Consider the following 23,872-nt stretch of genomic DNA (forward strand, 5'->3'; position numbering starts at 1 on the left):
TTTGTTATACTGTGATATATGTTTCTATTTTCTTTTTAAGGTATTGTACTTATACAGCTCATTTAAAAACATAATGTAAAGTTCTAGTCCTTGAAAGCTATTTAGGATATAAAGAAATTCAGGTTAATAATTAGTCATTTTTAACAATCAAACTTATAGTCATGTTAGGTATATTTTCTATGTCAATCAGAGACATATTTTAAGTAGATAGATGGTCTTCAAACACTTCTGAGAGACGTTTGAATAACATAGGGCTCTTCATGACAGTGAGACAGGTCTTCTCCTGGCATCACCAACCTACTTCTTAAAAGGATTATAGGATGTGCTTGCTTTGGCAGCACATATACTAAAATTGGAATGATACAGAGAAGATTAGCATGGCCCCTGTGCAAGGATGACATGCAAATTCGTGAAGCATTCCATATTTTTCTGAGTCTAGCTGGTTAATTCTAAATATAGTTTTTCACCATTTTTTTTTCAAAAAAAGGATTACAGGCATCAAAGAACCTCCATATGGAGTTTGCTTTCTTTGTGGCAAAAGCTAGCCATTTGGGCAAGAAACTGCCCTTGCCTCGACTTCTGACAGTATACTGTCCAAACTGAACAAGCAGGACATGAGAGTAAATGACTGCCAAACTTTGCCAAAACAAGGTAGGACAGCCCTTCAAAAATCCCTGCTTCACAGAAAAGTCTGTCAGATACTCTAGACCTGTAGCATAAAGATAGATGCCCCAATGTTACAAAAGAACCTTGGGGTGACTGTCTGGGAAGCCAGATGTCTCTGCCACCTCATAGTTTTGGAAGTTGCTTGCTCTGCATTTCCTGTTTAATCTGGCAATAATATATCCTTCTCAGGTCTTTGATGGAGTAGAAGACTAGTTAGTTACAGTTACACTTTCCCTTAGTCATGACAGAAAGTAAATTAGGTACAAAACTTTGGGCTCATTAAGAGAGGATAGAAAATGGAATATTTGCTCTAAATTTATCAAATATTATAGACTGGACATTGTAAATGTATTTCTTACTTGGTAATTGTTCTTACTGTATATAGTTTTGCATTGTTAGAGTTAAAACTTTTCCTTTTATTTAGACAAAAAGGGGGAAATATTGCAGGAGAATTGTCTGTACAGCCATTCCACTGTGCCAATAAAGCAACCTTAAATCTAGGACAGTCAGCCACTGGTTGACCAGGATTAGCCATAAAGTTCTTGGAGAACTTTGTAGGGTGGCTACAGAGGACAGAAAGAGACTCAGGAGGAGTTGGGGGGCATGATTTCTGGTGCTGGAGGTTCCAGAGAATGTGGAGAGAGGGTCAGCCAATTGCTCTGCTTTCCTTGGATTCTTCAGGTCTTTATCTCAATTTCTGACTCCCGAGTTGTTATTATACTAGAACAAGTTAGGTAATCATTTCATCTGGCAGCTACATTGCCCCACACCAATAGTGATGGGAGCAAGTGACCATGGACTGAGACATCAGAATCCATGAACTAAAAGTAAATCTTCTTTTATAGTTCTTATCTCAGACACTTTGGAGTTAACATTTGCCTTAAGCATAAAAATGTAAAGCTGCAAATCTTCTAGGAAAGAAGAAAGAGGAGTTGGGAAGAGAAGAGGAGGAAGAAGAAAGGGCAGGAAGGAAGAGGAGGAGGAGAAGAAGAGAAGGAAGAGGAAGAAGTAGTAGTATAAGTAGAATGTTAGTGACCATGAGCTAGATCAAGATTTCTTAAGTAAGACATAAAAAGCACAAATTATATTTTTAAAATTGATAAATTGGATTTGCTCAACACTAAAACATTTGCTCTCCAAAAGACCAGATTAAGAAAGTGAAAATATAAGCCAAATACTGGGATGTTTATGAAACTGCATTTGACAAAGGACTTAGAATAGAAATGAATAATCACAGCTCAACAGTAAAAAGTCAAACAGCACAATGTAAATGAGCAAAAGACTTTAACAAAGGCTACATTAAAAAGATACAAGACTAACAAGCAAGCACATGGAAAGATACTTAGCACTATTAGTCATTAAAGAAATGTAAATTAAAAGCACAATGACACACCATTGCACACTTCACCTGATGGCTATAATTACAAATGCTGGCAAGGCCAAGGTTTTATGAGGTGGTAAACAATTAAGACTCTCATATACTGTTAAATGTCTGAAATATAACAAGTACCCCAATATATTATCAATTAGTCATATCAGTGAGCACTCACCATAATTATAAATGTGAAGTATGAATCATACAAAATGGAGAAGCCTGAAATGGCCTCTACCATCATGAGGCTTGTCTAGCCAGGCTTTTTCCCCCTCCATTCTTTGAATCATCCTCTTAAAGACTCATGTCTTTGGACCTGGGCTAATGCTGTGTGTTGTAGCTAGAAACGATGGTCATCCCAGCTGTGTTGTGTTGGAAAAGTCTTAGGGGAAAGGGTCTACTCTGGGGATATGGTGGACATTAAACAGATTACACTGGAAAGAGCAGAGGAGAGATGGAAATGCTAAAAATGGTAGACAGATAAAGAAAAGGCCTAAAGGCAGAAAACAAAACCAAAGACACATACACAAACACACACACCCTCACACATACACTCACACACACACACACACACACACACACACACACACACACGCACATATACACACACATACACAGACACACACACACGTACACAAATCTCATACATTCACACATACTCACATATACACTCACACACTCTCACATACTCACACACACACCCTCATATATACACACACACATACTCACATATCCACATACACACAAATGCACAGACACTCTCTCACACACATTCACATACATAAACACACACACATTTACACACTTGCACACACTCCACATTCACTCTCTTTCACACAAAACCTTTCTGATAAAAGTTAGGATATCAGCAAGCTTCTGTCACCATAGATGCTACCTAGATTCTAAATCAATGCTCTGTGCGGAGGTGACTGTGGTATGGGGAAACACAAAGGATCTAGTCAGAGGAAAACTTAGTAGCTGAAGACTCCAGACAAATCATTCAACAATTATCATCTCAAATATCCAGACAGAGATGCCAAGTGAATTGGTAAATCAGTGGGTAGAGATAGTCTGCAAACTGTACCATTGCTGGACATAAGGAATTTCAAACACAGTCATCAAAAGGGTGAAAAGAAACAAAATCTCTTTTGTAAAGAATGGGAGAGTGAGCAAAAAGGCCTAGGGATACGTGGTTCCTGCACCCAAATTTATGCATAGATGGCATGAAGAAAATGGAGTCTGCTCCATGTAGCTACAAGGGTGGTAATCAGGGACTTGGCATAAGCTACAGGTGGGTGATGGTGAAATACGTGGCTTAGCAGTGTTAAGAGCATCTACAAGAGTAGCAGGCTACCTCGAGAGGTAATGGGCTTCCCATCGCTAAATGTCCTCACCAGTGTCGAGACAACAGCATGAGAAGATTTATGAAAAGGTGCTTCCAAACATAGGGAGTTGAGAATCGAGCCCAAAGTCTGAACTGAGAAAAATAAAGGTGTGTATTTGGTTGGACAGGACGAGCCTGATGGGGAAATGGGGCTTTCCACAGCAGGTAAGCCAGACTGCACATAGAGACTAAAAGGTGCCCGGAAAGGACAAAGGACAAATACAGACTCATTAGACTCTCCTGCAATGGATTTGGTAAAGTAAAGGCCAAGCAAATGTAAACAGCTAGGCAGCATGCCAGTGGGCACCATGAGCGTCGAAGACACTGGGCCTGCCACATGTGCAGCATGGTAAGGACAACACTTGCTGGACTTTGCCACCTGCTCAGCCAATCAGCAGAGCACCCCTGGGCAAGGCGCATCTTGCCCAATTCAATCAGCAGGCCTGAGTTCTACTCTGATGCAGACCCTCCACAGAGGCTCCCAATCATAAGGTGTCCACACATGCTCCTCCTGACTTTTTAAACATCAAAGTATTTCTCCTAAGTCAGAAGATAGTTTGAGGCTACCTCCTCCTCTTTCTTTTTCTTCCTCCTCCTCCTCCTCCTCCTCCTCCTCCTCTTTTTTCTTCATATTATTAATAATCATCCTAAAAGCCATACCACAGCTCTTTACAGTACACAAAGTGCAACCCAGTCACCATCCTACTCCAGCCCATAACAAGCCTGTGAGCCGCACATTACTACTGTGCTGACTTCACAGATCGGGGAGTCAAATGTAGAGAGGTCCAGCTAGCAGGTTGGGATGCCCTTGCTAGTCAACAGGGATTTTCTTAAATAGCTATAAACTTTGATCACCATATATATGCACAAATATATTTGTACAGATCACACTAGCCTTGTGAGGGGCCAAAACTGAAGAGCCCTAAGCTCACCTACTGAGATAAAACACCAAAACCACACCTAGTCCACTTAGGTTTCTCTCAGTTCCACTTGCCTGCCCTGATTGCCAGCTTCAGTGAGTTCCCACTCCTCCCCTGCTGGGGACTTTTCTTCTTTAAAAAAAAAAATAAACAAGAAAAACCCACAACTTTTCTGAGAGCCTCATGCATTTGGTTCTCTCCTATTATGATTCTCTTCCACAAATGTGTTTCTTCTACACCACTCTTGCAGGTCCTAGAGACTCCCTTCCCCAGCAGGGTCAGGAAGGCAGTATCCATATCTGGGTACTTCTAAGCCTTATGTTGCTTTGATGGTTTTTCTCACTGTGAAGACCTGTTATGATGGACCCTCTGTTGTTCCCCCAGGGTGTTCCTTAGGAAGAAGGGAGCTGGCTGGACAGAACTGGGCATTCACCCTATGGGTCTGGACTCAGTCTGTGTCAGTGTCGGGGCTGGTGTTCAGCAGGGGTGTAGGTGAGGGCTCTGATTCCCTTCTGTGAGGAAGAAAGATAGTTACTGCAGAGCCCTCTATCCCACCCACCTGACTACCGCACAATGCCTAGGTTTGCTGCCTTCCTTCCCAACAAGGCTCAGCCACATGTTGTTACTGGAGTTTACCTCCTCCTTTCCCTAGGACATCTCCCCAGTCTGTCCGGTGATGCCATTCCCAAGATCAGTGGCTGTAGAAGTTGCTCCCTCTGTGCTATATCCTTCATCAGCCTAAAACATGCTGCACATGGAGTCCATCTGTTGGTCCATGCTCTTCAGCCACTCCAGCTTGACTCTTTGATACAAATCTAGAGAGATTTCTCACAGCGGCTGCGTCTACTTCTTTGCCTCTTCCTTTATTCATGTGAGTTTTCATCTCCAAAAGCCCACTAAAAACATCTGTCAACTTCTAGGGTCAAATCTAATAACAACCCCTATATTTTATAGAATGCTGACACTTTTTCTTTCTTTCTTTCTTTCTTTCTTTCTTTCTTTCTTTCTTTCTTTCTCTCTTTCTTTCTTTCCTCACCCACCCCCTCTCCCTCTAATATTATATTTTATGTGTATGGATGTTTTGCCTGTCTGTGCACAAGGTGCATGCAGTGCCCAGGGAGGCCAGAAGAGGGTGTCAGATCTTCTATCTCTTTTAGTGGCTGTTTCTCAAAGTTGAAATGAATGCTCTCCCTGGGCTTAGACATAGGCTGACTCCAATACTACCTACCTGTTCTCCTGTCTGTCTGTCTGTCTGTCTGTCTATCTATCTATCTATCTATCTATCTATCTATCTAACTAACTATCTATCTACCATCTATCACCTATCTATCACCACCATCATCATTAATGGGCCTTAGTGTTGTATCTCATCTGTGTGCAATGAATCCTAAATGTGTGCACAGCCCTGCTCACTCTCCTGAGCTGCAGGATGTTTTTAAGTTGCTTCCTACATCCTCTGCTTGATGGGCAGCTCATGATTAACATGACCTCAGACTGGACCCCTGCTGCTTTCTCTCCACTCTCACAAAGTTCTGTTTCTTCCTCAACCTGTCTCAACTAATGAAGAAGTTGCTCAAAATAAAACCCTCGGTCTTAGCCTTGCTCCCCTCACCCATCATATCCATCACAAAATGCTAGTTTACTGGCTCTAACGCTGTGGGATCCTGACCTGTTCCCTTTCCTCCAGTCCCACTGAAGCCATGTGGGTAAGACCCTACTTTCCCCACCTGATCCCAGCCTGGATCCTGCCGAGGATCCTGGATCCCTCTCCTGCTGCCTCACCATCCTGACACTGAGGTCTGAATGAACTTACAAGATGCAAATCAGGTCATAATCTTCTTTAAAACCTCCATAGCTCCTAAGAGAGGACGGAATTCAAGTTTCTTACCTCAACTCGGTCACTCTTCAGGTGGACCCTACTCTCTGCTACATTTCTAAGAATCGTCTCCCTTGTAACCCAGATCTTACTTCTCTTGGATTTTCTGTTTCCTCAGCACACCATGGTGCCTCCCTACTACAGGGCCTTTGCCAAGGCTGTTTCCTCAGCCCATGGTACCTTCTCTCACATCTTCTGGCGGAACCCTTCTCTTCATTCGTAACATAGTGTCTGTGACTCACACTGCCTCCATTTTTATTTAGTCACCTGTTTATTATTTTTCTTCTGAAAGAAAACTGAATGTGAGCAGGCACTCTCTATGTCTTGTCTGCCAAACATTGGATGCTTCTATGTGGCCTTCATGAACAGTTGAGTGTTCGACTCATAGAGATCATTATCACTATCGTGTCCCAGGCATTGACTTCAACAGGCAAGTAAAACATGAGTTCAAATTGTGTTCAAGTTCACATGCAGTAGATCTGGAGCTACAGGCCTTTTGCAAATGCCTCTCTGCTCTACCAGGCTTGTGAGTTTGGGTGTTTACTCCCAGGACTCCAATTTCCTTATCTACAGGATGAGGATAATGGTAGTATAGGGTGAAGGTAATGGTAGCAGTTCCCTCATAGACTTCTTATGAACAGGCAAGAGTTACCACATTAAAAAAAGTGATTAGAAGTACTTAGCACACATCAAATGCCCAATCAAAGTTATAAATGGATCTAGTATCTCATAGCTACCCTATGAGGCAGGATTTCTCAGTATTAGCAGGATTGACATTCGTGGGGCCACACTTCTAAATGAGATTGCTTCCTGTGTTGTAAGATACGTGGCAACATCCTGGCCCCAGCCACAAGATGCCAGCCAGTAATACCTCCCCAGTTAGGACACACAAATATGTCTTTACAAATTGTCAAATGTCCTCAGGCAGAGAGAAGGTTAAAACCACTGTTGAGAAAGCAGATACCATTGCCTGCTCATACAGATACCAAACTGGAAGTCTACAGAGTCTGAAGAACTTGTCCAAGGCCAAAGGAGATGAGGGTGGGGTCAGGATTCAAAGTCCACCCTTCTCACCCCGGGGCATGTTCTTTCCCACACCCTCTCTACTTGTGGCCCAAGCCCCTCTGCCCTCACCCTAGCACATTTGCAGCCTAGCACATTTGCAGATCCGTGCTAATTACACAGCAATGTAAAACTTTATATGTGGTTTGTTATTTTATATCCAGGAACATGGTCTGCAGCCTTCATTACATAAAGCAGCTGTGTGTATACTTGGGGTCTAAGTGCCATTTAGTGGTCAGCTCGATCGGGTATTTTGTTTCAAGCATCACATTTCCTTTTTCCCTTTCCATACTTCAGTAGGGTCCTAAAGAGAGGAATGGAGCCTTGCACAGCTTGGGCTAGAGTGACAGGCAAGTCCTAAATGAGAGTTACTCTCTATCCTAATTAGATTGGAAGACAGACAAAGCCCAGAGCTGCCACATGTGATTGTGTGTGCACAAGTGTGTTCACAAGCCACACCCTCGTCTGCTTGCTACCTGTGCACTTTCCCCATTTGTGGCTTGGAGGGAGTGAAGGGTTTAGCAGAGACGTTTAGACAGATGACTTTCTAACTATCAGCTGTGTGGTTTGAGTGTCATTGTTCCCCTCTGAGACATGTCCTCATCTTTAAAATGAGGGCAAACCCAGCAGGGGAAATGGCACAGTTGGTAAAGAACATTACTATACAAGCACTAGGACCTAAGTTTAGATCCCCAGCACGCCCATGAAAGCCGGGTGCCATAGCATACCCCTGTAATGCCAACCCTAGGGAAGCACCTGTCATCCCAGTGCTGGGGAGGCAGAGACAGGAGGACCCCTGAGGCTGGCTGGCCAGCTCAGTGAGCTACTTTTTAACTCCACCTCTGGTCCCTAGTCAGAATGTTCTCTCCTTGCCCCTCCTCCAACTCATTGTTTTCACCATTCTTCTTACCTAGAACGAAAATAAATGTGTTTCTTCCTCCCATTGCACCTGCTTTTCCTTCATAGACCAGTTCAAAGCATGTCTCCTCCAGAAAAGTTTCCTGGACCCCCCAGCTTTCAATATGCCGGGATTTTTATGAAATGTATGTCACCTGGTCTTTATAAGATATTTTCTTTGTTTTAAAATCCTTTTTTCTTCATCCTGAAATATTTACTTGACAGACTGTATGTGTCCAAAGTGATGATTTAATAACATATTAATGCTGCACAATAATCATGACCTTTAGACTCATAAGCACACACCATGTGTTCTACACATTACTAGACAGAACTTACCTTGTGACTGAATCTTTGTCCTTTTGACCAGTCCTTGCACTTGTTGCTAAAAAAGTTAAGTCAGCACGGCCATTATACAAAACAGCCTGGAGGCTTTTTGTTTGTTTGCTTTTATAACAACAGAACAAATCTCACTTTGGAATGCATATCCAAAAACGAATGAAATCAGCATCTCCAAAAGATCTCAACCCTCAAGTTCACTGCAACAGCACTCACTGACATGTCTTTTAACTCAACACCTACAGGTGTTTCTTGTTCAAAAGTCACAAGTAGCTGGAGGAGGGCAGCTCAGCTACAGCACAGAACATATGGAGCAGCACGTGAGAGCTGAGCCGTCGTTATCCTGAGGGTTACCCACAGCCAGCCATGTGCACCTCCCACCTGGAGCCTGGCCTGTCAGACACCCTCTGGGGCAGCCACATTGTCTACAGATCATGCTAAGACTGTCTGCTCTGACAGGCAGGGCAAACCCCTTTCTGAGCTCCTGCATAGCACTTGCTGGCGCCCTTGGAATCTGACCATGTCTAGTTCAAGTTCTCCTCTATCCCCCTTACCAGTGCCCCTCACACACCAAACCCCTACACACTCCTACTCCTTTGCACGTGCAATGCCCATGGCCCTTAATGCCTTCTCTTTCTTCAGTCTTTCTGCCCAACTCCAGCTTAGTCTTTTGCTGGTGGCGATTTGGGGTAGGGGTTGTTTTTCGTTTTGTTGTTTTGTTTTGAGGCAGTTCTATGTGGCCTAGGCTTTCCTCGACCTCTCCATCCTCCTGCGTCAGCTTCCAAGTGCTGAGATCTTGAATCCACTATGTAGTTGAACATGACCTTGAATCCCTGACCCTTTACCTCCACCTTGTAAGTAAGTGCTAAGATTGCGGGATGCACCACCACACCCAGCTTCCTGCTCACTCTTTACAGACTGATTTCCACTGATGGGATGATCTTAAGTGAGTCTTATGAGTAACTCTAATTGGACTCAGTAGGTCTAAAAACAACAACAAAAAGAAGACACGGACTTGAGAGATTTTTGCTGATGTGATGTTCTCCCTCCGAAGGCTGTCCTGATTGGTCATATTTGCTCTTCTGTTTGTTTCCCCAAGCTCCATTTGTTTATATCTCTGTCTTCTCCACTGGGTGGCAAGTTCCCTGAGGGCTAAATCTGGGGCTGATTCCTCAGGACCCAAGATGTCCCCACTGGACTGTGCTGTAACAGGGTTGTCTTTGATGATTGCCATCCCACTTAGCAGCTCTGATCCCTTACTACACTTGTGTGACCACTGGCCTCTTTTTCTGCTTGAGTGACAGAATACCCTTTGCCCAATCATCTCAATGTCTGCATTTTTTTTTTCAGGTGCTTTCTCTCACTCTAGACTGTCCTCAACGTTGCCTGTCTCTGCCTTATTCTTCAGTCCACTCCCTTTCTCCCCAGGCCCAGAAGCAATCTTGTTCTCCACTCATTAAGGATTAATTTCCAAGCAAGGCTGGGGTAGAGAACACAGAGCTTGGGGACAGGGGATGCGTGCTGGCTATAGGAGTCAGAGCCAGAAGTCAGACCATGCCCACTTAAGAATACTGGGGTGGCCAGTGGCCCACAGCCCAGAGCAACGCTCTTCCTTTGAGCCTGCAGCTAAGTCCCTCATCTCTCACCCTGGAAGGGACACCCTTCAACAGAGCAGGGCTCCTGAGGCCAACTTTGTTGGTTTAGTTACGCTACAAGGCTTCTGCTCCTGCCCCTGCTGTTACAACCTACAGATTCCTGGTACCAATCTGATTGAACAACTTAATTAAGATGCAATAAAAGAAAAGTGGTCCGGATGTGCCCCGGGCAGAGCAGTCTAGAGTCTGCAGCCACTGCCCCCTCTTGAGCCCAGAGTCGTTTCTCACCCTTCCTAAATGTCCTAGACTGGCAATGGCCTTAAAGGAAGAGCTTTAGTGTTGTGTGCAGAGGGCCCCTAAAGGTTAATCACTCCACCAGCTTGTTTATGCTGGTGGTGGGTCACCTCGGTTCATTGTCACGTCCAGAGAGGATGATGAAACTACCCAAGTGGCCCAGTCTCTAATATTTAGGGCTTAGCACCACCCAGGGCTTATCTCACAAGACCAAATAGGAAGGAGAACATGCTTTAAAATGCTGAAATTGAGCTGGAGAAGTGGCCCAATTTTGGCTATGACAGCACAAGCTGCTCTTGCAGAGGACCTGAGTTCAGTCCTAGTACCCAGATCAGGTGGCTCTTAATCACCTCAAACTCAGGCTCCAAGGGATGCAACACCTTCTCATGGCCTTCCTGGGTATCTACACATATGTGGCAGACACAGAGATATTCACACATAAATAAAAATAAAATAATTTGAAAACCCAATGAAATCCATGTTTGTGTTTATTGTTTTGGATAACAGCTTCCAGAATTCCATGGTAATTCACATACCATGTACTTACTTAAAGTGGCTTTTTTTTCTCTTTTAGTTTACTCAGAGTTGGGCAACCATCACCATTTTGATATGTTTTTATCCATCCCCAAAGAAACCCAATACCCCTTTGTGATGGTCCCTCCTCTGTCTCCTCATGCTGCTTTGTTCTGGGTGACCACTCTCTTACTTTCTGACTCTGTACACATGCTCACTTCAATCCTCTCTGAAGTCAAGAAATAGTCTATCTTGAATATGCCACATTTTCTTAAAGATTTATTTATTTTTATGTGCATTGGTGTTTTGCCTGCATGTATGTCTGTGTGAGGGTTGTCAGGTCCCCCGGAACCAGAGTTACAGACATTTGTGAACTGCCATGTGGGTGCTGAGAATTGAACCCAGGTCCTCTGGAAGAGCAACCAGTCCTCTTAACCCCTGCGCCATCTCTCCAGCCCCCATGCCTGATTTTTTAAGAATTATATGTCTTAAGTTATATAGCCTGATGTCGACATGCCATAGTTGATTCTTCATTCACTAGCTGATGGACAGTTGGCTAGGTTGTTTCCACCTTCTATTGTGAAGAACACTTTGGTGTGCAGAAATTTGTGTTGCTTTATGTTTTCAATGCTCTTGAATTGACAAACTTATTTGCTCTGTGTCTCATTAACAACACTAATGCAATATGGTGATGAGCCCAAGGCCTTAACACGCACATTGATTCACTGAAAAATAGTGAGGCCAGGAAGAGGGCTGGAGAAAGCCAGACTCTAAGATGTTGTGTTCTGCCCTTGCTCATGGCCCTGCTGCATGAGATCTCAAAGGAGGAAGTTAGACCTCTGACAATTACCTGCCAAAACCTTTATCATTTTAAAGAAAAAGATATGATATGAGAAAACTTCCATTTGAAATACATGAAGGAAGTTTTTAAAAACCACCAATAGTCACACATACCATCACTTTAAACTTGATCTGGTCCTTTTTTTTTTTTTATTCCCTAATCTGCCATCTTCTAATTCCCCAGTGAAGACCGTATGCCTACTTCTCAGTGGAATTAAACTCCCACCACACTCTACCCAACTCACTCTGTTCTTACCAAGGAGATGGGTGACTCTGCAGGGAGTTGGGGGACCTGAGTCAGGGCAGTATCATTCAAGGACTTCCGTCACAGTTGCAGGTCTCAGAGCTCTGTGTGTGGGAGACAGAGCTACTACACTGTGCCCTAGTGCCCTATTTTCTGGGTACTCTGTCCTGCTCAACATCTGTCACCAGTAGGGGTGTGACAAAGAGGCTGAGCAGAACAAATTACTCCAGATACCTAGTAGTTTGAACTGCAAGCAATTGCCAACATACACTTATTTTCAGCCTAAAAATAAATGGAACTTTCACATGACTAGTGGGGTTGACCTGTCACTCTCTGGCACTTCCCTCCTTCCCTTCTGGTCTGGCTGCTTCAACTGCTTCACTTTCTACTATTAGCTACCACTGACTTTTTCAAGAACACCTCCAAGGTCTTTGCCCTGACTCCAGCTGTCTTAGGAGCCCTTCCTCTACCTGTCTTTCCTTGGTCTTCTGGTATGATTGTATTAATTGTCTGCTTGCATATCTGACCTTGTCTGTCAGCTGTAGAGTTCTGATATCACCGAATTCGTCCTGTAACCTCAGATGCCAGGATATCATACTTAGCATAACTTGTTTAACAAAAGTAGTGTGTGTGTGTGTGTGTGTGTGTGTGTGTGTGTGTGTGTGCCATGAGTCACTTTCCCCATTTGCTGTGATGAGAGAAGGGTTTTTTGTTTGTTTGTTTGTTTGTGTTTTTGGTTTGGTTTTGTTTTTTTTCCAAGACAGGTTTCTCTGTGTAGCCCTGGCTGTTCTGGAACTCGCTATGCAGTCCAGGCTGGCCTCAAACTCAGAGATCTGCCTGCCTCTGTCTCCTGAGTGCTGGGATTAAAGGCTTGTGCCACCACCGACTGGTGATAGAAAGTTTTTATCCATTGACATCTTTAAGGCCTCCTTTGTCTCCAAGGAACAGGAGAGGTTTGATTTTAAGGACTTTTTCAATTCCTATAGCCTAAGAAATGGACATGACATGAATTCTTACCCTTCAACAGCCATACACAGGGATTTTATGTGGACCCAGGGAACTAGACCAGAAAATGACTGGCTAAATGGAAGCTTCCAAGGAATTCTGGTGATAATTATTTTATGTTCTTTAAACATGCTTTATTTTAATGCAGAGAGTGTTTGCAGAGTGCCTAGGAACATGCATGTCAGTGTTAGGCACAGTAGCATGACACAAAGTTGTAAGTAAATAGCATCTTCCCTGGATCTCCAGTGACCATCTCATTCTTCGATATAGCTGCCTACCAAAATCCTGTCCTGCTGCCAAGACTCGCGGATGTGCTCGGGGAAGCTGGCCCATGTCCCCCAAAAGCTGCCTGACCATTGGGCTTCCACCTCTTAGCCTGGGGTCCCCTGAGCAGAGCATCAGGCCGGACGCCCTCTGGCGGTGGCGCTCCGGAGCTACGGCCCAGCGCAGAGCTGGCGAGGGGAAAGGAGAGGGAGGAGGGGGGAGGCGCAGGCAGGGGAGGAGAGGAAAAAGTTGCGCTGGGAAGTTTGGAAAGTTGGGAAGTGGCTGCTGCGGGCTTCGCCTCCCTCCGCGCGCGTGCGAGGGAACGAGCGAGAGAGCGAGCGCGGAGCCAGCGAGCGCCTGCCATGCCCGGCAGACCCCGCCTCGCCGCGCCCGGGCGCCGAGCTCGCTCCGACTCCCTGCGGCCCGGCCCGGCCCGCCGCGGCCCCGGCCCCCCGCCCCCCGCGCCGGGTCCTCCCCTCCCCCGCCCGGCGGCCCCAGCCCCCCGCCCGGCCCGGCTCCGCGCCGCTCTCCCGCCCTCCTCTCTCCCTCCCTCCCGGCCGCGGAGCAGCATGGCGGAGCCCGGGCAGCGGCCGCGCGGCCGCCCGCCGCCCCTCTGAGCCGGGCTCGGGGGCAGCCGGGCACCTCAGAGCCGACCCCCGCCCCGCCGCGCCCTCCGCCGCACTTGTCCCACTGCGCGCCCCCTGGAGCGCTGCGCACCCCTGGGACCCTTGCGCGCCCCGGGTGCCCAGCATAACCCGAGATCCCTCGCTTACCCCGGGACCTCGGGACTGCCCCAGGAGCCCCGCGAACCCCTGGACCCTGACGCGGCTCCCGGACCGCCACGCGCTCCAGGACCCCTGCGCGCTCGCAGAATTCCGGGGCTTGGCCAACCCGGCTGCGCGCCCTGGTGAGGGGCCCCGCCCCAGAGGATCCCCCTCTTCCAACAGACGGAGCCCCGCCCCAGAGGGACCCCCAGGTCCGACAGGGACATCCAGCCACGCCCCAGCGGGCTCCCAGCATCTTGCGCCTGGAGCCCTGTGCTCCAGAAGAGCCTCGGTGCCCAGCTGGGGGCTCCCGCCCTGCTGAGGGGGCGCTGCCCAGGAGGGTCCCCCGCATCCCGCGGGCCCGGGCAGGATGCACGCCGCCCTGGCGGGGCCGCTGCTTGCCGCCCTCCTCGCCACCGCCCGCGCCCGCCCGCAACCCCCTGACGGAGGACAGTGCCGGCCGCCCGGATCGGTGAGCGAGCGCCAGCCCCGCCACTCTCCCGCCTGCCTGGGCGCTCTAGCCCAAGGGGCGATGGTTTGGGACCTGCCTTCTTTAGCCCACTCGCTCCACCTCCGCCCTCTGGGCACAGCCCGGGCTCCCTTCCTTAGCATCTGTCCTCTGGGGCTCCAACTATGAGCCCAGCCCAGCCCAGATGGTTCCTTCTTCACTCGCGGACAGTTTCCTCTAGACTTTTGGTCTTGGTTGGACGTTTCTCCTTTCTGTACCCGCTTCTGACTCTCCTGTCTTTTATCTTGTCTTTACCCTTTGGTCTCTTTCTGCGTCCCAACACCTCTTGCCCTTCTCTACACTCTGCCAGCCCTTTAGCTGTTTCATTCACACAGGACTCCTGCCTAGGCTTCCCTCTCTCTCCCTGCCCCTTTTTCTGACCTAAGGCCGCCCCCTGCCCCCCCCCCGTGCTCTCCCTCTGTACCCCAGGCCCCACCCAGCACCTATTGTCCCAAATGCCCCTGTTTCCTGAAAAGGGGTAAGAGTCCAGAGGAGAGATACAGAAATGACAGAATGAACATACTTGTCTAATATTTCCCTGAGGGGGTCAAGTAGTTACTGCTTCTCCCAATTTTCCTCCCCAAGCCCGGAATCTCATGATTTTCTCCCAATGCCCCTTCTCTTCAAATAGAGATTAATGCATTGGCAGTCACCCTGAACTGGAGGCCAGGAGACCAGAACACTGTTGCAGGATCCTCCTATGCTGCCCTAGTAGCAGGGCATAGGTTGGCCATGGGCAAGGTGCACAGCCAGCAGCCTGCCTGGCTAGCTGGTATGCACTGTCTATTGTGCATTCAGATTTACAAATCTTGTTGGTAAAGTAAGGTACTGTTTCCACCACCCACAATAAATACTTTACATTTGTGTCAGAATTAGGTAGGAAAATGTTACAACTTGACCTAAAGTTTATAAGTGGTCGCTGGTCACTCAGGGGACTTTTCTAGATGGAAGATGACTTTGCCTGAAAGAAACGATAGCCCCCTAACTCCTATTTCTTTCTAAATCTTAATTGGTACTGGAAAATCAGCCTTGGTATTTGTGCCCCTGCTCGAGGCACACAACCCAGTGTGTACCTAGGTCACAGAAAAAGACAGACCTGGGCATGGAAAACCAGGTATTCCTTTTTAGTGAGGAAGTCTGGGAAGCACCCAGGATAGGTACATTTCTTGGGGTTAATTCTATGGAATCCTCTCCTCCCAAACCAGAAATTGAGGCTTGATTTGACTTTGCAAGGTTTTTAAAACACTTTCTCATCTATGGTCTCAGCAAGTGGAGCAAAGTAGCTAACACTCCAGACCTGCCCTCCAAGAAGAAAACCTTACCCACCCGGATGAATGGGAAGTAACTGTTGAAATAGGTGTGCTATTTTTAATAGGTGTTCTGCTTTCAGAGTGCTCTTGCCATGTGTCTTCTAATGGCTGTATTTAAAAGTTATATGACTTCCGCTTTCCTTGCCAGAGCAGGACTCTTGGTCCCCCCTCTCCCCACCCTTTACATGAAACACTACTGGTAAAGGTTTGGCTTGGCCAAGCATGAATGTTCTCAGGTGGTGTGGCAGTCCTTGGCTTTCACAGTGAAAGCTAGTCATAAAGAGAGCCTCCCTTCATTGCCCACTTCCTCTGTGCCTGGCACCACTCTGAGGGCTTCGGATATGTATGTTCTGTTTTTCAATCCTACCAATGACTTCCATTCTCACCCCCATTTTAGAGAAGACGAAACTGAGTCTGTGGGAAGTGAAACGATGTAGTGCAAATTATTCAATTAAGATAGGGCAAAGCCAGCGTTTGAATGTGGAGCTCTCAGCTTGTAAAGCTAAAAGCTTTGCCAGTGGGCCTCTGCCTTCTGGCCCTGTCTACCCCTGCCACCTCTCTGTGCCAACCTGGCTCTGCTCTGCTACCTTTGGCCTCACTGATCTGCCTCTCCTCTCCTCTCTCCTTGTAGCAGAGGGACCTGAACTCCTTCCTGTGGACTATTCGGCGCCATCCCCCAGCCTACTTGTTTGGCACCATCCACGTTCCATACACCCGAGTCTGGGACTTCATCCCTGATAATTCCAAAGCAGCCTTCCAGGCCAGCACCCGTGTCTACTTTGAGCTGGACCTGACAGATCCCTACACCATCTCAGCCCTGGCCAGCTGCCAGCTGCTGCCCCATGGGGAGAACTTGCAGGACGTGCTGCCAAGGGAGCTCTACTGGCGCCTGAAGCGCCACCTGGACTACGTGAAGCTGATGATGCCCTCATGGATGACACCAGCACAGCGCGGCAAAGGGTTGTATGCCGACTACCTGTTCAATGCCATTGCTGGCAACTGGGAGCGCAAGAGGCCAGTGTGGGTGATGCTCATGGTGAACTCACTCACGGAGACAGATGTGCGCTCCCGAGGTGTGCCTGTGCTGGACCTCTACCTGGCCCAGCAGGCCGAGAAGATGAGGAAGAGCACTGGGGCTGTGGAGCGGGTTGAGGAGCAATGCCATCCTCTCAATGGTCTCAACTTCTCCCAGGTAGGAACCCACACACCAGCCTAGCCAGCAGCCCCACAGTATCTTGATCCTGGTCTCTGATCTTGGTCATGCTCTAACAGACAGCCAGGGCTGGTTCCCATCCCCCCTACACCCCACCCTCCACTCTCTGCCCCAAGCAAAAGCATCTCTCTGGCCCTGGGACAGCACTGGGCTGCTTTGTTGGGGTCAGGGGAAACTACTACGTGCCAAAGTTTGGGTGTTTCTTTCCATTTCAGTGGTTCCCTGTTGGGGATATCCACTCTCCACCTGCTGTGCTTGCCTGAGCAGAAAGAATTTCCCCGGGAGCATCAGAGTGAAACAAAACAGAGAGAGGGAGATGCCCATTTGCAGCAGGCTTCCCTAGGCCTTGGGGACTTTGAGCACAAAGCTGCCCTGAGGTTGTTTGGACTCACCTGTGAGTGTGTCTATTACAGAAACAATATGGAGGTGGAGGGCATGGTGCCTCGGTTGTGCTGGCAGGGAAGGTATTGTGGACATGGCACTAGTTTGCTGGTTAATGCTGAGTTCTTCACCGTTTCCCAGGGCCTTTGCTAAGGTCTGTGACTCTGGAGCTGCCTCCTTAACACTGGGGGAGCATCCAGTCAGCAAGGAGAGTTTGGGGGGTAATAATTTCAGAGAAATGTGTTTGCTTAAGGTTGACAGTTCTGATTTCTGAACCTAGGGAGTAGGGGAGAAGGGAGGGGTTTAAGAGGTTTAAAGTCTCTGGTTGTCAGAGACCTGACCCAGCAAAATGTCTTTAAAAGCCTGTCTCTATGGACAGAGGTCATTCGCAACTCACTGGTCCCCAACTCAACTCTGAGGCCCTGGGAACAATAAGTTCACATGTGTGCCTAGAGAACAGGGCTGTCAACCCAGGATGGGAACTCCTGGCTTGTGGCTCCTACAAGGAGGCCCCAATACAGGGTCTGGGTTGGTGCTGTAAGTGAAATGTGACCACAAGACGTGCGTGCTCATCATCAAGGAGATAGACTCATAAAATGAGTAGACCCCAGACTCTATCCCCGGAATCAGACTCAAATGCTCCAGAGATGTTGCAAGCTCCTCACCAGGGAAACGGCTGCTGAAGCTGATCCCCCTTCCTAGATCTCTGGCCTTTGTTTTTCCAGGGGAAATGCAATATTGTCCCCAGGGAGGTAAGAAGCCAGATTGATTTGCCGGCCAAATGAAAGGCGGGTTTGTGAGTTCTCCTGCTGGCTCTCCCATAATTGTGGAGTCCTTACCCAGAGGGCCCGGTGGCAGGAATATTGGGGCAGTTAGTCACGCCCCGCAGGGTTCTGACTACGCCTGCCTCCATCTCCACGGGGAAAATCCTGTGTATTCTCTGCCCCAGCGCGGAGCCTTCTGAACAGAGCGGCTCTCCTCTTCTGAAGTGACTTTCCCCTTGCCAGCCTCGTGAGCTGATATTATCAGTGGTCGAGGGGCCCCCAGCACTCACCGCCCGCCCATCTCATTTTGGAGGCAGTTTTGTGGGCGGTCTCTCTGCCCATATTCCTCATGTCTGGCCTCCATAGATATCTATTTTAGTTTTGGGAGGTGGGGGATCCACTATCACTCTCAACATGCTCTTTGTACCAACAACAGAGGAACCTGACAAGGCCTGAAGGGAGCATTGGAGCTCTCTGGTTAAACAGTCCCTGGCTTTAATCTGTCTCTCTTAAAACAACAAAACTATCTTTCTTTGGGGGTCTGGAAACACTGCTGTTCAACCAAATGACGGCCCTGGTGGGTTGAAAACATTTGCTGCAAAGAGTGTGAGCTTATGTTTTAGGAAAAGTTACTGAGAGCCGTTCATCGGCCAGCAAGGAGCCCGCTGACAATCTCCAAAGCCCATGTTTGAAGATCAAACAGACTCCAGTTTCTGTTGCAAAAACACTCCCACCCCATCACCAGCCTGGGCCCGCTCTTCAAATTGTTCTTGGGTCCAGCTTCTTGAAAGGGCTGTAGAAAACAAGTCTCAGGCAAAAGCAAACAGTCCTCTCATTTCCTAATCTACACACCCTTCACCACCTGCCCGAGAGCCTGACGGCACCAATTTGTCCTCATATCATTTTGGAAGGAGGTGATGAAACTTCTCCTGCATCCTTTTGGGCAGCAACGGGCTAACTGGGAAAAAGCGGAATCCAGAACCTGGGCAGAGGTCATTGGGATCCTCAACCTGACACTCAGAAATACAACTGCTTTCTCAGTAAAACTGTGTGCATACATGCATACACAGTTTGATAGGAACATCTGTGATGCGTTATTGTACTGAAATATCTGTTATGTGCATCAGATTTTTATTCTTTCTTTCCTCAAAGCATTACTGTTATTGCAAAAATTGGGGGTGGGCAGTGAGCGAGGAAGATGAGGAAAAAGCTTAAAAGACTACTTTTATGCTAAGGTCTGAGATTTTAGTTTTAATGATTTGAGGTATGTTATGTATTTTTTTTTCTTGGTAGAAATATGTATTTTTGCTTGATAAGTAGAGAAAGAAAGTTTAAATTAGACTTATGGATCAGGAGGACCAAATCAGGGAGCTTAGAAAACTGGTAACTCTTCAGCTTGCAGGAAGAGCAAGCAGGTCTCATGACAGGTTTTGACCTTTGATTTCAAAAATAAACTCAAGGTGCTAGATTCAGTATCACTATGGTTTTACCATGCGACCTTGGGCAAGTCAGTTCCTTTCCTTGTGCTCAGTTCACTCTGCCTGTGAAATCAGACACCAGGATTAGGTCATCTTTCAAGCCCCTTCCAGCCCTGACATTCCATAGGACCATTCTAATCAATTGCATGTGCCAGGCACCCAGCAGGAAGCTCCACGCACATTTCCATTTCACTGAATTCTCCTTGTAACCCTTTGGCTTTCTAAGGTGGGCACCAAGAAAGGTTGAATGACTTGCCCAAGGCCACATGGCTAATAAGGAACAGAGCCAGTCTGTGGGGACTCTTAAATGACTGAAGAACTTCCTATATGTAGTTTCTGTGCTTGGCAGGGAGTCTTAGTGGACTCCAGGACAGGGGAAGAAGAGGGCTACATGAGAAGTGGGTGTGCCATATCCACTGTCCAACCTCTGCTGAACAAATCAAAACTGGACTATGGAGGGGGTGGTGGGGAGCCAGGCCTGTTGGCACAGTCCCATAATCTCAGCTTTTCAGGAAGCTGACACAGGAGATCACAAGTTCAAGCCTACCTGGGCTACAGACTAAGTTCAGAGTCTGCCCAGGCAACTTAGTGAGATCCTGTCTCAAAGTACAAAAGTAAAAAGAGGGCTAGGGATATATAGCTTAGTGTTAGGTACTTACTACACATGAAGTGCTTAGGTACTAGATTCAGGCCCTCATGCTACAGAGAATGTGAAGGTGGCAAGCCCCTGCTTTGGGGAGCTTGGGATGCTTAAGCCTTTAGGCCAGATCTTATGGCAGTCTTAGAAGCTGGAGATCCCTAACAGTTCTGTTTGCTGCTTCCAGGGACTGGGGCTGGTTGCCACTACTCCCTCTGGGGCAGCGGTTCTCAACCTGTGGGTTGCACCCTCTTGACAAACCTCTATCTCCAAAAAAATATTCACATTATGATACATAACAGTAGCAGAATTACAGTTATGTAGTAGCAACGAAAATACTTTTATGATTGAGGGTGACCACAACACAAGGAGCTGTATTAAAGGGTCACAGCATCAGGAAGGTTGAGGACCACAGCAGGATTCTCAGTCCTTCCCCTACTTCTGACCACTCACACTGTATGGTGGAGGCACTGGTTGAGAACACTTGAGTTGGATAGTCTTTCCAAGTTATGTAAGAGAACAAGGATCATGCTGTTCTGCCCATTGCTGTGTCTCACCAACGTGCACTGGTGCTATCTAATGTCTAAGAGCCCTAACTCTGGAGCATACCTGCTAAAAGTACACACAATATTCATGAAATTTTCAGTCTCTTCCTCTGGGAGTTAGAAATTATAAAATCAATTGCTGAGCTCTGTCTTTGTGTGTGTGGGGGGGGCAGGGGGGACAGCACTGGACCTCAAAGGATATTAGCTCTAGTCCCCAGCTAAAAGCTTTATTGTCATATTTATTGTAAATTGTGACTTGAAAAAGATAGATCATTGACTGTGGTTACATAGACAGGTCCAATGGACTCAAGAATGTCCTTTGCTAAAACCCATGCTCTTTAGGCATCTAAAAGGTGGACTGATTTTGTTTTTTCGTAGTTCATGATATTATCTGGTGAATTTGTGTCTATGTATGTATATATATGTATGCATGTATAGGTGTGTGTGTGTGTGTGTGTGTGCGTTGTATCATTATTGATAAAGTAAAATACAAAGTACAAAAAAAATGATTTAAAAGTACTGAAATTTTTTTCTCTGGATTATAAATTGAATCTTAAGGTAATTCTAAAAGAGGAGTTCCCAAAGACATTCTGGGTATCATCTCCCTGGAATTCATCACCAGTTTCCCACGGAACTATAGTGAAGGTAGCCCCCTGACTGAGGCTAAGCTTGTGCAGTTGAATACAGAAGGTCTCTAAGTTTACATATAGTTATCTGTGCCTGGTTCATCAACAGGTAGGAAGTGCATTATAAATATTTGCAGAATGATGAATGACTGATGGTCAGCAACTGTAATATGCATCCTTTATCCCCTTTTGTAACCAAGCATGGTAGAGTAAATGAATGTATGAAGGAAGGTGGCATAAACCACAGCAATGCATCCCCTCTCATAAACGTTAACAGCTGCCTTGCTTCCTACAGGGACACAAAATAGCAAAAACGTCCAGTGAGTTGTCTTTAACTCTCTGAGATACTGTGGCAAGACACCTTATACTAAGTCATTTGTAAACACTGTCTATGATTCTGGAGGCTGTGAAGGTAAAGACCAAGGTACCAGAAAATTCAGTATATAACAAAGGCTCATTCTTCATAGATGGGACTTCTCTGAACCCTAACATGGTGACAAGGGATAAGAGAGAGTAGTGACTTCCCTCAGGCCTCTTTGCTAGGTCAGTCATTTCCAAGGCTCTGTCATTATGAGCCAATCTTGTCTCAGAGCCCCACCATCCCTTAGTTGGTCACTCTGGGGGTTAGGTGTCGGCATGTGAACTTTGGAAAGACACAGACATTGAATACATAGTGTAGGGAGTTCTGATTCAAAGCAAGCACTCCATTTCTCCCTTGCCAATGACTTCAGACTGATCATTTTTCCTCCATGAGCCTAAGTTGTCTCCTTTGTTCCATGGCAGTATTGGGCTAGGCAGTTTCCAGTGCTAACCAAGTTCTTCCTTCTGTAATTCTCAGGTCTGGCCCCATATCTTAGAGGGCCTGAGCCAACCCACACCATAACTTTAAGCCTGACTTATCCATCTTTGGCAGGCTTGTCCTTGGTGGACCCTGGCTAATGCCTACCTATCAGGAAGCTGGTGGTTCCTGGGAGTGGGGTGAGGGTGGGGGATCCTCCTGCTAGTCTGCAGAGCAGAGGGCAACTCTCAGCTGGTGTGGCATAGCCTGCTTGACCCCTGCTCAGGCTTGATCCTCTCCTTTATTAAGGATCCCCTCTTTCCTTCACCTTTTCACTCACTAACAGAGCAGTCACAGTGCAGTGTGCAGTGCAGGATCTGGGCCAGGGACCTGGGCATGAATGGCATAGGTTTTTGCCTGCCATTCACTCACTGCCTAAGAGTATTTGTTGCTTTTGTACCCTGAAAGGTAGGTGTTACTAATCCTGTTCTGCAGAGTGGAAACTCAGCCCCACAGTATCTGAATATTAGTGGTTCCTGCATCCTGGTTCTTCACCCTTCACAATGAGAGACCCTGCTCTTCCTTCTGTGCCTTGTCACAAGTCTAAAAGCTTTCAGAATCAGTCACTATCTCTCAGATTCTCCAAGAATGCCTGCTCCTGAGGGCTAGGGCCTCTCTGAGCTTCTGCAGCAGGCAACTCTCCAGTCCACGTTGTTGGACTCTTCAGCTGGCCCTCTGTGAGACCTCAGTGCTCTCCTTAGGGTGGAGGGATACTGGATACTCTGGGCGGACCTCAGGCTACACAGACTGTCTTCTCTCTGACATTCTTGGTCCAGGGTTGATTCAGCACAGGCTGCCCCCGGTGGCTTCTTGTAGCTCTAGATTAGACCTGGAAAGCAGTGTTTCCTATACTTCAGCCCACCACCCGTGCTGTGCCTCCCACCCACAGCCATGTGGCCAGGTGCTGTTCTGGGAATCTCTGTCACATAGTGGGGCAATCCTTCCAGTGACACTGTCTCATGTGTACACATGGATTATTTCTCGATCCAGGTAGCAATTTGCAGAAAGAAAAAAAAAAAGTCCTTGCTGCTGGCTCTGTCTATCTTGTCTCTGTGACCTGATTGATCCAGGCTTTGATCTCTATGTCTGAATGGGGGACCGATGTTCGGGTGGCAGACTCAGAAGCAGAAACACAGGACAGCTTAGATACCTCCGTCAAAGAACGAGTTCCCAAAGCTGGAGGTGATGACGCTTGAATCAGAAATTCATAGCAAAACTTCCAGGCTCAGGACTTCTCTACCCAGGAGCCCTAACTCTGAGGCTCAGAGAACCAGAGAATGGTGAAATCTTAGAACCTTCAGCTCTGAGACATTTTTTGGACCGGAAGAATCTTCACGTCATGAAATCCTAGCCTCTTAGCTTTGAAGCATTTTCAGCTCATCAACACAGACTTCTAAAATCTTGGAGTTGGAAGGGGCCATTTCTCAAGAATTCCAAGAAGCCCCATCTGCAAGCATGTCGGATCTCCTTCCCCCAAGCCGCTCTCCACTCCCCGGCCCAGAGAAAGCCTTCCTTACCGCCAAAGCACTTTCTGATG

At 47.1% G+C, this 23,872-nt stretch overlaps 1 non-coding gene across 1 annotated transcript; it reads left to right on the forward strand.

The window, feature by feature from the left end:
• The first annotated feature begins 322 nt into the window (after positions 1–322).
• On the forward strand, positions 323–429 carry LOC131905480 (U6 spliceosomal RNA). The gene has a single exon (XR_009377981.1). It is a non-coding gene; the product is annotated as a U6 spliceosomal RNA (small nuclear RNA).
• Positions 430–23,872: the final 23,443 nt, after the last annotated feature.

The sequence above is a fragment of the Peromyscus eremicus genome, chromosome 2 (assembly GCF_949786415.1).
Source record: "Peromyscus eremicus chromosome 2, PerEre_H2_v1, whole genome shotgun sequence".
NCBI classification, from domain to species: domain Eukaryota; kingdom Metazoa; phylum Chordata; class Mammalia; order Rodentia; family Cricetidae; genus Peromyscus; species Peromyscus eremicus.